The sequence below is a fragment of the Giraffa tippelskirchi genome, chromosome X, assembly GCF_054371585.1.
Source record: "Giraffa tippelskirchi isolate mGirTip1 chromosome X, T2T-mGirTip1v1.2.pri, whole genome shotgun sequence".
Classification (NCBI taxonomy): Eukaryota; Metazoa; Chordata; class Mammalia; order Artiodactyla; family Giraffidae; genus Giraffa; species Giraffa tippelskirchi.
The window spans coordinates 41880220-41893926 of NC_137289.1; the positions used below are offsets into that span (position 1 = coordinate 41880220).

General features: G+C 44.1%; 1 protein-coding gene and 1 pseudogene across 25 annotated transcripts in view; one reads left to right on the forward strand and one right to left on the reverse strand.

Moving 5' to 3' along the window:
* Window positions 1–13707, reverse strand: part of LOC145537098 (histone-lysine N-methyltransferase PRDM7-like) — a 44125-nt gene that overhangs the window by 15905 nt on the left and 14513 nt on the right. The window lies entirely within an intron of this gene.
* Window positions 5874–6520, forward strand: LOC145537097 (histone H2B pseudogene; annotated as a pseudogene). Its single transcript, XR_014076202.1, has one exon. The product of XR_014076202.1 is annotated as a histone H2B pseudogene (transcript).

The window sequence follows — 13707 nt, forward strand, 5'->3', positions numbered from 1 at the left end:
ATACACAGAAACACTACACAAAAAGGATCTTCATGGCTTAGATAATCACGATGGCATGATCACTCACCTAGAGCCAGACATCCTGGAATGTGAAGTCAAGTGGGCCTTAGGAAGCATCACTATGAACAACGCTAGGGGAGGTGATGGAATTCCAATTGAGCTATTTCAAATCCTTAAAGATGATGCTGTGAAAGTGCTGCTCTCAATATGCTAGCAAATTGGGAAAGCTCACCAGTGGCCACAGGACTGGAAAAGGTCAGTTTTCATTCCAATCCCAAGGCAAGGCAATGCCAAAGAATGCTCAAACTACCGCACAATTCCACTCATCTCACACGCTAGCAAAGTGATGCTCAAAATTCTCCAATCCGGGCTTCAACAGTTCGTGGGCCGTGAATTTCCAGATGTTCAAGTTGGATTTAGAAAAGGCAGAGGAACCAAAGATCAAATTGCCAACATCTGTTGGATCACTGAAAAAGCAAGTGAGTTCCAGAAAAACATTTATTTCTGCTTTATCGACTATGCCAAAGCCTTTGACTGTGTGGATCACAACAACCTGTGGAAAATTCTGAAAGAGATGGGAATACCAGAACACCTGACCTGCCTCCTGAGAAATCTGTATGCAGGCCAACAAGCAACAGTTAGAATTGGACACGAAACAACAGACTGGTTCCAAATCAGGAAAGGAGTATGTCAAGACTGTATATTCTCACTCCACTTATTTAACTTTTATGCAGAGTACATAATGAGAAACACGTGATGATGAAGCACAAGCTGGAATCAAGATTGTTGGGAGAAAGATCAATAACCTCAGATATGCAGATTACACCACCCTTATGGCAGAAAGCAAAGAGGAACTAAAGAGCCTCTTGATCAAAGTGACAGAGGAGAGTGAAAACGTTGGTTTAAAACTCAACATTCAGAAAAGTAAGATCATGGCATGCGGTCCCATGAATTCACGGCAAATAGATGGGGAAATAGTGGGAACAATGAGAGAGTTTTCTGGTGGGGGGGGGCTCCAAAATCACTGTAGATGGTGACTGCAGCCATGAAATTAAAAGATGCTTGTTCCTTGGAAGAAAAGCTATGACCAACCTGGACAGCATACTAAAAAGCAGAGACATTACTTTGCCAACAAAGGTCTGTCTAGTCAAAGCTATGGTTTTCCCAGTAGTCATGTATGGATCTGAGAGTTGAACTATCAAGAATGCTGCGCACTGAAGAATTGATGCTTTTGAACTGTAGTGTTGAAGAAGAGTCCTCAGAGTCCCTTCGATACTGAGGAGATCCAACCAGTCCATCCTAAAGGAAATCAGTCCTGAATATTCATTGAAAGGACTGATGTTGAAGCTGAAACTCCAATACTTTGGCCACCTGATGCAAAGAACTGACTCATTTGAAAAGACCCTGATGCTGGGAAAGATTGAAGGTGGGAGGAGAAGGGGATGACAGAGGATGAGATGGTTGGATGGCATCACCGACTCAATGGACATGAGTTTGTGTCAACTCTGGGAGTGGGTGATGGACAGGGAGGCCTGGCGTGCTGCAGTCCATGGGATCGCAGAGTCGGACATGACTCAGCGACTGAACTGAACTGAACTGATACCCTTCTAGAGCACTTTGTTTCCTGTTACCATAGCCGCCAACTCCCCTGAGTACCTGGTGCTGCCAGAACCCCTGCAACCCAAGCAAGTGCACCACCTCCACACCTGGCCCTCACAGGGGAAACCCAACTCCTCCAGGGCAGCCTCAGGTGCAAACCCCAGTGGACGACCCACATGCAGAGGTGGAAATGAAACCACAATAGAAACCCAGGGGCAGTGCGGCTAAGGAAGAAGACCCCAGACCTTCCCACCAGCTGTACAAGCTGAAGATTCAATCCGCAGATTCTGTGCCTATGGAATATATAAAAGGTCATCGAGAGCTCCCACAAAAGAAAACGCACTAGTTCTGATAGCTGTGGACGTTGGAGACAAGAACACAGAAGATTAGGACCAGATTAGAATCTGAGCTGCCCCCACAGCAGGTCCAGACAGCAGCACAGTGTTAGAGGGGTTTCTAGGGAGGTGAGGTGAACTGTGACTCCCAGCGAGGGAAAGGATTCTGACAGCAGTGACTCAAGAAAAACATTGATTATTTTTGTTTTGACTTGTTCTGTAGATTCTTTTGGATTTTTTTTTTCTTTTTTCTCCCCTTCCCCCCCTCCCATTGTAGTTGTTGTAAATGTTCTCTCATAAGATTTCTCTAACTTTCCACAAAACACCAAATAATGTTCTTGATAATTGGACTCACATTTCCTAAATATTTACTGCAGTGACCAAGGAGAGCCCTGGAGGTATAATAGCCCATCAGAATTCTTCTATTTTGGACCAAAAGATACAGACCTTCATTGCCCATTCTTGAAAAGGCACTGTCCACTTCATACCTGTACTACTCAGGGAGGCTCTCTCTAGTATCTTGCCCAAGGACCTCAATTCTTTTCCTTTATCTCATGAGGTTCTGCCAGTTTCAAGAAAGTGTTTTGTTTTTTTTGTCCTGTAGAGCCCTGTCCCTCTCCTGAAGGGCTCAGGAAAAGTTTGATTTCGTGGATTATCAGGATTTCATCTCAATGTTTGGCTGACAGTGGTGTACTTACAGATTCTTATATCCTACACAACAGGAAATAATTACAACTGTAGGTGTAAAGAATACTTTGCAGCAATTGAAAATGATACACTATCTTCTCGCTCACACAGAGAAAAAGAAATAAAATACGAAAACAAAATTACTGAACAATCACAGAACTGTGAAAATGACTGTGGTGGGGCCACCTTGTTTCTCATAAGTGGTCACCAGTGTTCTCTAAATAAGATGGAAGAGGCAGGAGATATGCCCACAATTAATTCAAAATACATATCTCCTAAGGGTTGATTTTCTGCCTCTAAAATTAATGTATCTGTGCCATAAACACTCATACTCATATGTGATCATAATTGGAGATAGAGTATTTACCAAGTGATCAAGTTAAAATGCATTCATTAGAGTAGGTTTTAATCCAAATGACTTATATCTATATAATAAGGGAAAATCAGACATAGATACATACATATAGGGAAGAAAACGTGGGGAGGCATAGGGAGACTTCAGCTATCTACAAGCCAAGAAAAGTGGCCAGGAACGGAGGCCCGTTATGCATTCACACCTTGCATAAAATCCAACTCAGATGAAACCTTGATTTGGGCTTAGAGCCTCCACAAGTATGAGACAATACATGAATGTTGTTTAAGTGACCCAATCACTAGCATTTTGTACAGGAGCTCTAGAATACTTGAAAGTGTTGAAAGTATTAGTCGCTCAGTTGTGTCCAACTCTTTGTGACTCCATGGACTGTAGCCTGCCTCGCCCTTCTGTCCATGGAATTTTCTAGTCAAGAACGCTGGAGTGGGATTCCATTTCCTACTCCACGGGATCTTCTGGACCCAGGGATTGAACCTGAGTCTCCTGCATTGCAAGTGGATTCTTTACTATTTGGCCATTTTCTAATACTCATATGATATTTAAATGATCTTAACTAGTTTTATAAAATGAACAATACAGTAGATAAATAATCATACTTGTTACACTACTGTCACTAGACCCGAACACACCAGGAAGACCATTATTGGTTTAGTCAGGATAACCTCGCTGTAGAGTGGCTCAGTGACCGTGGCTACCAGTTTGACTCCCTCCTTGGCTGACATGGAGTCAACATGAACTTTTTAGCTTCTCTGACTGAATGCCCTCAGCATCCCTATGATGTTAAGCTGAAAATCATCAAGATTTTCCACTTCAAAAACAACAGAATAAGGGCTAGAAAAGAATGACATTAGATCATCTGAACGAGTTAGGGTAGAAACTTCTGATTCTAGGCAGTGTGAAATGAGGTTTTTCTCCTGAAATTTTTTGTTGCACTTAACTTCTATGCTGTGTTGGGGTCCTCTTTTTAAGGGAATCCATAAACAATGGTAATGTTGAAAAGGTTTCTGAATGGGGTATGCCTATCCCATCAACACCACCATCCACGAGTTGAGACTTGCAATTGTTAATTCAGCTATGAAGCCATTTCCCTTATTTTGCCTTTACAGTGAACCACAACATTGCAAGGTGATTCCTCACTAGGTTCTCTTATTTCCTCAATCATCAACTGAAGTGAATAATTACTAGTGTTACTCCCCCTTCCAATCTTCAACATCAAACTGCTTTTCCCTTCTCCATCCTAGATTTTCTGTGTATCAGAGTCCTTTGAGGTCCCAATTATCTCTTCAAAACCCAATTGTTTTGTATTTTTAATGTTTTTTTTATAACTGATGTATTCATTTAATTTCTGAATTTACAAATGTGAAAGAAACACAGGTCATTAAGATATCTAATGGATTCTATTTCTTAAAATGACTTCATACACAATATATGTATTAGATTTAGGTCTTTAGTCCATTTTGAGTTTATTTTTGTATATGCTGTTAGGGAATGTTCTAATTTTACTTTATTGCATGTAGCTATCCAATTATCCCTGCAGCACCTATTGAAGAGACTGTCTTCTCTCCACTGTATATTCTTCTGTTTTTTTATTATAGATTAGTTGACCATAGCACATAGGTTTATTTCTGGGCTCTCTCTTCTGTTCCACGTGTCTGTTTTTGTGCCGATACTACACTGACTGGATTAATGTAGTTTTCTGATATAGTTCGAAGTCAGGGAACCTGATTCCTCCAGTTCTGCTCTTCTTCCTTAAGACTGTTTTGGCGATTCAGGGTCTTTTGTCTTTCCATACAAAATTTAAAATGGTCTGTTCTAGTTTTGTGGAAAATGCCCCGGTATTTTCACAGCAATTGCACTGAGTATGTGGATTGCCTTGGATAGCATGTTTATTTTAACAATATCAATTCTTCCCATCCATAAACAAGGTAAACCTTTCCCTCTGTTTGTATTATCTTCACTTTCTTTGATCAGGGTTTTACTTTTTCTACGTACAGGTCTTTCACCACCTTAGATACGTTTACTCCTAGCTGCTTTATTTATCATTTTATTCATTTTATCTCACCCTGGTGGCTTTTCAGCAATAAGAGTGATCATTTTTTGAGAAATAACCGCTATAAATCATTAATCAATTCCAGTATGTGTGGTACTTGGGGGACCTATATAATGTTTAAGAAAACAATTTAAAATTTGAAAAATGTTAAATATTTTCACTGTGTATGTGTAAGTATTCCTATTTCTGTTTGTGTTCTGTATTTGGAGAATGGGATTTTGTCAGTCTCTTCAAATTGATCATTGGTTTTGATAAGTTTCGGAGATAATAGCTGGTCAATTAATTCTTAGGATTTTCAGGAGCACTCTGCTGAGGAAGCCAGGACATTCTGCTCATGCCACTGCAGGTCAATCAGGAGAAGATTCTGTGTTGGAGTAAAATATCCACCAAGTGACCTGAGTCTCTCTGATGCCTGAAAGAGCTTGAGTTATGGAGGTCAGTCAGACTCTCTCAGGAAGCTCTAACTGATTATTTCATTTTTCAACTTCAGTGACTTTGGTGACATCTTTCAAACTTCTCATGCATCAATAGTAGACATAAGTCAGCTGAGGTGAATGGATGCCTGTTTCCTACATGGGGCAGAGTTCAAAGATTTTTCTGGTGGAGGTCAGGGAAAGTTTGAAGATACCACTGATTTTGGCTGACTGGGGGTTAAGCGTGGGGGAGGGGCGTGGCAGGAGTTGGGAGGTGGGACATCCAGTGAGAAGTGACATGGGCTGCCATAGTAACAGGCCTCCCTGCTTTGCATTTTATCCAATCAGATATGGACAGTGTCTGTGACGTCAGGGAACGCAGGGCCTATAAACTCGGCCAACGGCCTTCAACGCCCGCACTGGTCTTCCCTCTGAGCCATGGGGGGTGGTGTCTCCCACAAGGCTGAACCAGCCTCTGACAACTCTCAGGAAGATCTGAGCACCAGAGAAACTGGCACCTCCGAAATTGAGCCCTCGGAAACAGAGCCCTCCAGACCAGAGTCGTCTGATGCCGAGCCAAAGAAGGCAAAGCGGAAGACGGCTAAGAGCCGCCGTCGCCGTCGCCGTCGCCGCCGCTCCCGTCCGGACGACTTCTTGAGCTTCGCCATCTATTTCCGCAGGCTGCTGAGGCAAGTCCATCCGGGCCTGAGTCTCTCCCGTGAGGCCGTGAACATCATGGATTCGTTCGTGAAGGATATGTTTGAGCGGATCGCCGAAGAGGCCTGGCGCCTGGCCCGCTCCAACAAGCACCGCACCATCACAAATCATGACATCCAGACAGCTGTTCGTCTTCTCTTGCCTGGAGAGATCGGCAAGCATGCCATGTCCGAGGCCACTAAAGCGATCATCAGATACAACAGCTGCAGATAAACTGCCTCAGGACCGCCTGAACATCGCAAACCAGACTTTTCTTCTCTCACTTGGAGAGAAAAGACCTGTAGCGATGAAGAGGCACATTTCCACCCCAACGAAAACATTAAAAACTTCATTAACTTTGCTTCAATGTGTGTCGGATGTGTCATTCGTTCGATGGAAAATCGTGTACTTTTTTCTTAGCGTATTGCAACTCGTCACTTTCCTAAATGGTTATATCTATTTGTGGTTTCTCAGCGATTTTAGGGATCTTTATGGTCAAAATGGTTTCCCGAAAAGTTTCATCGGCCTTTTTCATTTTCATTCTCCCACCTATACTTAGGTACCATCCAGAGATTTTTATGTGGTGTATAGCAACCGATAAAGAACAGTGTGGTCTTCCCGGGTGGCTCAGCAGTAAAGAATGCGCCTGCAATGCAGGAGTCGCAGGAGAGGCAGGTTCGATCCCTGGGTCATAAAGATCCCCGGGAGGAGGGCATGGCAACCCTCTCCAGTATGCTTTCCTAGAGAATCCCATGGACAGAGGAGCCTGGTGGGCTATAGTCCACAGGGTCTGCAAAGAGTCGGGCACCACTGTCGCGAGGTAGCACGCATGGACACAAAGAGCAGTGTGTGTGTGTGTGTGTGTGTGTGTGTGTGTGTGTGTGTTCAGTCACTCAGTCATATCTGACTCTTTCTGACCTCATGGCCAGGAGCCCGCCAGGCTCCTCTCTCCGTGCAATTTTCCAAGCAAGAATACTGAACTGGTTGCCATTTCCTACTCCAGGGGATCTTTCTGACCATGGGATAGAAACCATGTCTCTTTCGTCTCGTGCATTGGCAGGTGGATTCTTTACCACTGCACCAGCAGTAGCAGATATAAAAATCACACTTACCCATTCTATCTCTTCAATCCCAATTCACTTCCATGTGTAAAATAGGACTCAAACACAGTGTAAAATGAGAAAATTCTAAATTTCTGGAATCAAGCACCATATCTTATGAAATTACCTTATCTAGATTTCTCTTATCCTATTTTTTTGTTTGCAAACTAGAACATTTGGCTTTAAAAAAAAAAAAAAATCCGGACTGAATTGCAAACTTGCAGGGATGATGGGATAGTCCAGTGACAGTGAATGCAGCGACAGTCTCCACAGTAGCAGCCAATGAGGGACTGGTAGCCCATGAGCCAAAGCAATTGGCCAAACGTATGGTGGAGTGAGGAGGGCTGAACAAATAACAACCTTCCTGTGGCACTCAGCCTAGAGATGGAGCGGGAAGGTGGGGTGATAGTTTCCCTGATGTTTTTCCATTCAAGCACCTGCTTTTAACCATGGCGATGTAAGTACAGGTATCCATTTCTTGGGGCTTCCCAGGTGGCGCTAGTGGTAAAGAAACTGCCTTCTTATGTGGGAAACGTTAAGAGCCACGGATTCAATCCCTGGATTGGGAAGATGCCCTGGAAAAAGGCATGGCAACCCACTCCAGTATTCTTGCTGGAAAATCCCATGGACAGAGGAGCCTAGCGGGCTTCAATCCGTAGGGTCTCAAAGAGTCGGACACGACTGAAGCGGCTTAGCATACACGCCATCCATTTCTTGGGTCTTCCCAAGTGGCGCCGGTAGTAAAGAACCTGCCTGCAATGCAGGAGACACAGGAGACCCAGGTTCTATCCCTAAGTGGAGAAGGTTCCCTGGAGGAGGGCATGGAAACCCACTCCAGTACTCTTTCCTGGATAATTCCCAGGGACAGAGGAGCCTGGTGGGCCACAGTTCATAGGGTCACAAAGAGTCGGACACAACTGAAGAGATTTAGCACACATGCATGCATCCATTTCTTGTTGTGGGACATGTCTCTAGCACCTTGCATCAAAGTAAGAAGGAGGACGATGTTCAGCAATTAAGAGAAATAAGATGACTCCTTCTTCTACCTCAAGTATTTGACTGCTAATGCTTATGATAATATTTACTGAAATTAATGTCCATTGTGATTCCTTCTTGGTGCATTGACATTTTTATTTCTATAAGTATATTGCTGCATTTCAAAGTAGTTGGTGATTTCCCTATTCCTTTTATTTTTGTTTGAGATACTTTTTGTGATTTTAGTTAATTAATTTTTTATTGAAGGATTATTGCTTTACAGAATTTTGCTGTTTTCTGTCAAACATCAACATAAATCAGCCTAGGGGATACATATATCCCCTCCCTTTTGGAACTCTCTCCCATCTCCCTCCCCATCCCACCCCTCTGGGTTGATACAGAGCCCCTGGTTGAGTTTCCTGAGCCATACAGCAAATTCCCCTTGGCTATCTCTTTTACACATGGTAATGTAAGTTTCCATGTTACTCTTTCCATACATCTCACCCTCTCCTCCCCTTTCCCCATGTCCATAATTCTATTCTCCTATTTCTTTTTTAAAAGATTGATTTCAAGCTTACTACATCCTTGGAGAGAGAGAAAGCACACTGTGATTTCAGTCCTTTGTAATTTACAATGGTTTTCATTAGAACTTAATATTTCATTTTAAACTATTCACTTTGAACTTTAAGCAACAAGGATATGCTATACAGTACAGAGGAATATACCAACTATCTAATAATAAATGTAAACAGAGTATAATATATAAAACAACTGAATTGCTATGTTGTAAATCTGAACAAATATAATATTGCAACTCATGAATACATCCACAAAAAAAGAAATTAAAGTTAAAAACAATTTATCAGTACCACTGTTATTGGATGTAGAAATCTGTGAAGGATGTGATTCTCAGCAAAACAATGAGAGAAAAACTAGGAGGATCTACAAAATTCCAACCTCTTGATCCCAGCTGTAGTGTTTTCTCGAGGTCAGTCATGATAGAGTTCGGTAAGTTCTAAATTATTTTCCTAGCAATTTCATTTCCCAGTTTATTCTCATTCTCCCAAAGTGTACTATGGAGTTCTTCAGAAGCAGTTTATGTGTGATATGCAGTAGATAAAGTGAAGAAACTGATATACGCATCCACTACCTCTATCACACTTATCCCACATATCCCAGTTTATTTACATATTTTCCACATATCCTAGTTAATGAAACATTTAAATATATAAATGGGGACTGATATATAGTATAGAAATGGCAAAACAAACATTTCACACACATTTCAATTTTCTAATTCCCTGGTTTTTTGAAATTATTTTTAAAATTCATACAGAAGAACAAGATGGCAGAGGAATAGGTGGACGCGGAGTACATCTCTCTCCACAGATACATCAGGAATATACCTTCAGACACAGAGGTGCATGCAGAACACCAGCTGAGAGTGGACAGGAGTCCCTGACTAGTGGAAAATAATATATAGACCCACCCAAACCTTGGTAGGATGAAGGGACTAGGGAAAAACAGAAGTGTTAGTAGGACTGGACCTGCCTTCAGCAGGTGGGGGAACTGAAGCAAGGGTCCGATCCCCACGTCGGGGCAATTGTCGGAGTCAGAGGAGAAACATTTAAGGATGAGAGTGAAACAGCTGATCTGTGGCAGCCTAAGTGGGATGAGAATCAGACAGTCCTTGCAGCCATACATACCCAAGACGGGGATGCAGATCCCCTGGAAGGTGCAGCGGCTGGTAGCTGGAGTTTAGGGATTGTGGAGCAATCCTAAAGCGAGGGCTGCTCTTGACTGTGGAGAGACTGATCAAGGGGATATGAGGGAGGAGACTGTGGTGGCAAATGCCTGTGGAGGAAAGTCGGGCAGCCACGGAAGCTAGGCGATACTGCTGAGTCACGTTTGGCGGTGGAGCCATCACCATAGCCTCTCTCTTCCCACACTGCCAGCATTGGCAGCTGAACAATAGAGAGGCTGGCCCAGCAAGCACCTGACGCACTGAATTACAGAGGAGGACCCCATCCAGGGTGCCCCTTTAAGTGCCTGATGCGCCAGTCTACGGAGTAGGACCCAGCCAGGGGGGCCCCTCTGTGTGCCCGATGTGCCAAACAACAGAGAAGGTCCCCAGGCAACGAAGCCCTCTAAGTGCCTGAACGGGTGGAGTTACGGAGAAAGACTGGCCAAAGAGGCCTTCTGATCGCCAGCTACAAGAGGCTTGAGAAAAGACTGATAGGGCCATAAGTCTTGCGGTGGAGGCAGTCCGTGTCCCTGCACACTTGGCGCTGCCATGGTCCCTGCAAGCCAAGCAGCTGTGCCACCTTCACGGTCAACTCTTACTGGGGCAGAGCTGCCACAGGCAAAAACAGTCTTGTGCCTCTGCATGCGGGGTCGCTTCAGTAGTGTCCTACTCTTTGCAACCCTGGAGACTGTGGCCTGCCAGGCTTCTCTGTCAAGGAGCGGCGTTCTCCAGACAAGAATACTGGAGTGTGTTGGCTAATACTGGTTTCGCGGTTGCGTGGCATGGAGCGGCCCTGAGGAGATACCCCATGTCCAAGGTCAGAGAAGCCCCAGCAAGATGGTAGGCGCTGGAGCGACTTTGAAGAGATACCCCACGTCCAAGGGCAGAGAAGCCCTAGCAAGACGGTAGGAGGGGCAAATTCACATTTAGAATCAAACCTCATCCCCGCCAGAGATGCTCAGAGGGCTCAAACAAACCTTGTGCACGCCAGGACCCAGAGCCCCCACAGAGACTGAGACAGAACTGCGTTTGAGTGTCTCCTGTGTAGGTACGGGTCAGCAGTGGACTGCCGCAGGGGCAGGGGCCCTGGGTGCAGCAGACTTGGCTATGGCATAAGCCCTCTTGGAGGGGGTCGCCATTAGCCTGACCACAGAGCCGCCAGATCTTACACAGGACTGGGAAATAGACTCTTGAAGGGCACAAACAGAACCTTGTGCACACCAGGACCCAGGAGAAAGGAGCACTGACCCCACAAGAGACTGACCCAGACTTGCCTGGGAGTGTGCAGGAGTCTCCAGTGGAGATGTGGGTTGGTGGTGGCCTGCTGCAGGGTTGGGGGCACTGAGTGTAGCAGTACATGCATGGGGCCTTTTGAAGGAGGTCGCCATTATCTTCATTACCTCCACCATAGTTTGGCCCCAGGTAAATAAGAAAGAGCGAGCACAGCTCCACCCATCAACAGAAAGGTGGATTAAAGATTTACTGAGCATGCCTCTGCCCATCAGAACAAGACCCAGTTTCCCCCTCAGTCAGTCTCTCCCATCAGGAAGCTTCCATAAGCCTCTTATGCTTCTCCATCAGAGGGCAGACAGACTGAAACCACAATCACAGAAAACTAACCAACCTGATCACATGGACCACAGCCTTGTCCAACTCAGTGAAACTATGAGACATGCCGTGTAGGGCCACCCAAGAAGGACAGGTCATCGTGGAGAGTTCAGCCAAAATGTGGTCCACTGGAGAAGGGAATGGCAAACTACCTCAGTATTCTTGCCTTGAGAACCCCAGGAACAGTAGGAAAAGGCAAAAGCATAGGACACTGAAAGATGAACTCCCCAGCGGGTAGGTGCCCCCTGGAGATCAGTGGAGAAATAACTCCAGAAAGAATGAAGAGATGGAGCCAACGCAAAAACAACACCCAGTTGTGGATGTGACTGGTGATGGAAAGAAAGTCCGATGCTGTAAAGAGCTATATTGCACAGGAACCTGGAATGTTAGGTCCATGAATCAAGGTAAATTGGAAGTGGTCAAACAGGAGATGGCAAGTGTGAATGTCGACATTTTAGGAATCAGAGAACTAAAGCAGACTGGAATGGTTGAATTTAACTCAGATGACCATTATATCTACTACTGTGGGCAAGAATCCCTTAGAAGAAAGGGAGTAGCCATCATAGTCAACAAAAGAGTCTGAAATGCAGTACTTGGATGAAATCCCAAAAACGACAGAATGATCTCTGTTTGTTTCCAAGGCAACCATTCAATATCAGAGTAACCCAAGTCTATGCCCTGACCAGTAATGCTGAAGAAACTGAAGTTGAACGGTTCTATGAGACCTACAAGACCGTCTAGAACTAACACACCCAAAATATGTCCTTTTCATTACAGGGGACTGGAATGCAATAGTAGGAAGTCAAGAGATACCTGAAGTAACAGGAACATTTGGCCTTGAAGTACAGAATGAAGCAGCGCAAAGACTCATAGAGTTTTGCCAAGAGAACGCACTGGTCATAGCAAACACCCTGTTCGAACAACACAAGAGCAGACTCTACACATGGACTTCACCAGATGGTCAACACCGAAATCAGATTGGTTATATTCTTTGCAGCCAAAATGGAGAAGCTTTATACAGTCAGCAAAAACAAGACTGGGAGCTGACTGTGGCTCAGATCGTGAAGTCTTTATTGAAAAATTCCCACTTGAATTGAAGAAAGTAGGGAAAACCACTAGACTATTCAGGTATGACCTAAATCAAATCCCTTACGAGTATACAGTGGAAGTGACAAATAGCTTCGAGGGATTAGACCTGACAGACAGAGTGCCTGAAGAACTATGGACGGAGGTTCCCGAACTTGTACAGGAGACAGGGATCAAGACCATCTCCAAGAAAAAGAAATGCAAAAAAAGTAAAATGGCTGTCTGAAGAGGCTTTACAAAGGGCTGTGTAAAGAAGAGAAGTGAAAAGCAAAGGAGACAAAGAAAGATATACCCATTTGAATGCAGAGTTCCAAAGAATAGCAAGGAGAGTTAAGAAAGCCTTCTTTAGTGATCAGTGCAAAGAAAGAGAGGAAAACGATAGAATGGGAAAGACGAGAGATCTCTTCAAGAAAATTAGAGATACCAAGGGAACATTTCATGCGAAGATGGGCACAGTAAAGGACAAAAATGGTATAGACCTAACAGAAGCAGACGATAGTAAGAAGAGGTGGCAAAAATACACAGAAGCACTATACAAAAAGGATCTTCATGACCTAGATAATCACGATGCCATGATCACTCACCTAGAGCCAGACATCCTGGAATGTGAAGTCAAGTGGGCCTTAGGAAGCATCACTATGAACAAAGCTAGTGGAGGTGATGGAATTCCAGTTGAGCTATTTCAAATCCGAAAAGATGATGCTGTGAAACCAGTGGACTCAATACGCCTTCAAAATTGGAAAACTCGGCAGCGGCCACACAACTGGAAAAGGTCAGTTTTCATTCCAGTTGCTAAGAAAGGCAATGCCAAAGAATGGTCAAACTACTGAACAATGCACTCATCTCACACGCTAGTAAAGTAATGCTCAAAATTCTCCAAACCAGGCTTCAACAATATGTGAACCATGAACTTCCAGATGTTCAAGCTGGTTTTCGAAAAGGCAGAGGAACCAGGGATCAAATTGCCAACATCCGCCGGATCATCGAAAAAGCAAGAGAGTTCGAGAAGAGCATCTATTTCTGCTTTATTGAGTATGCCAA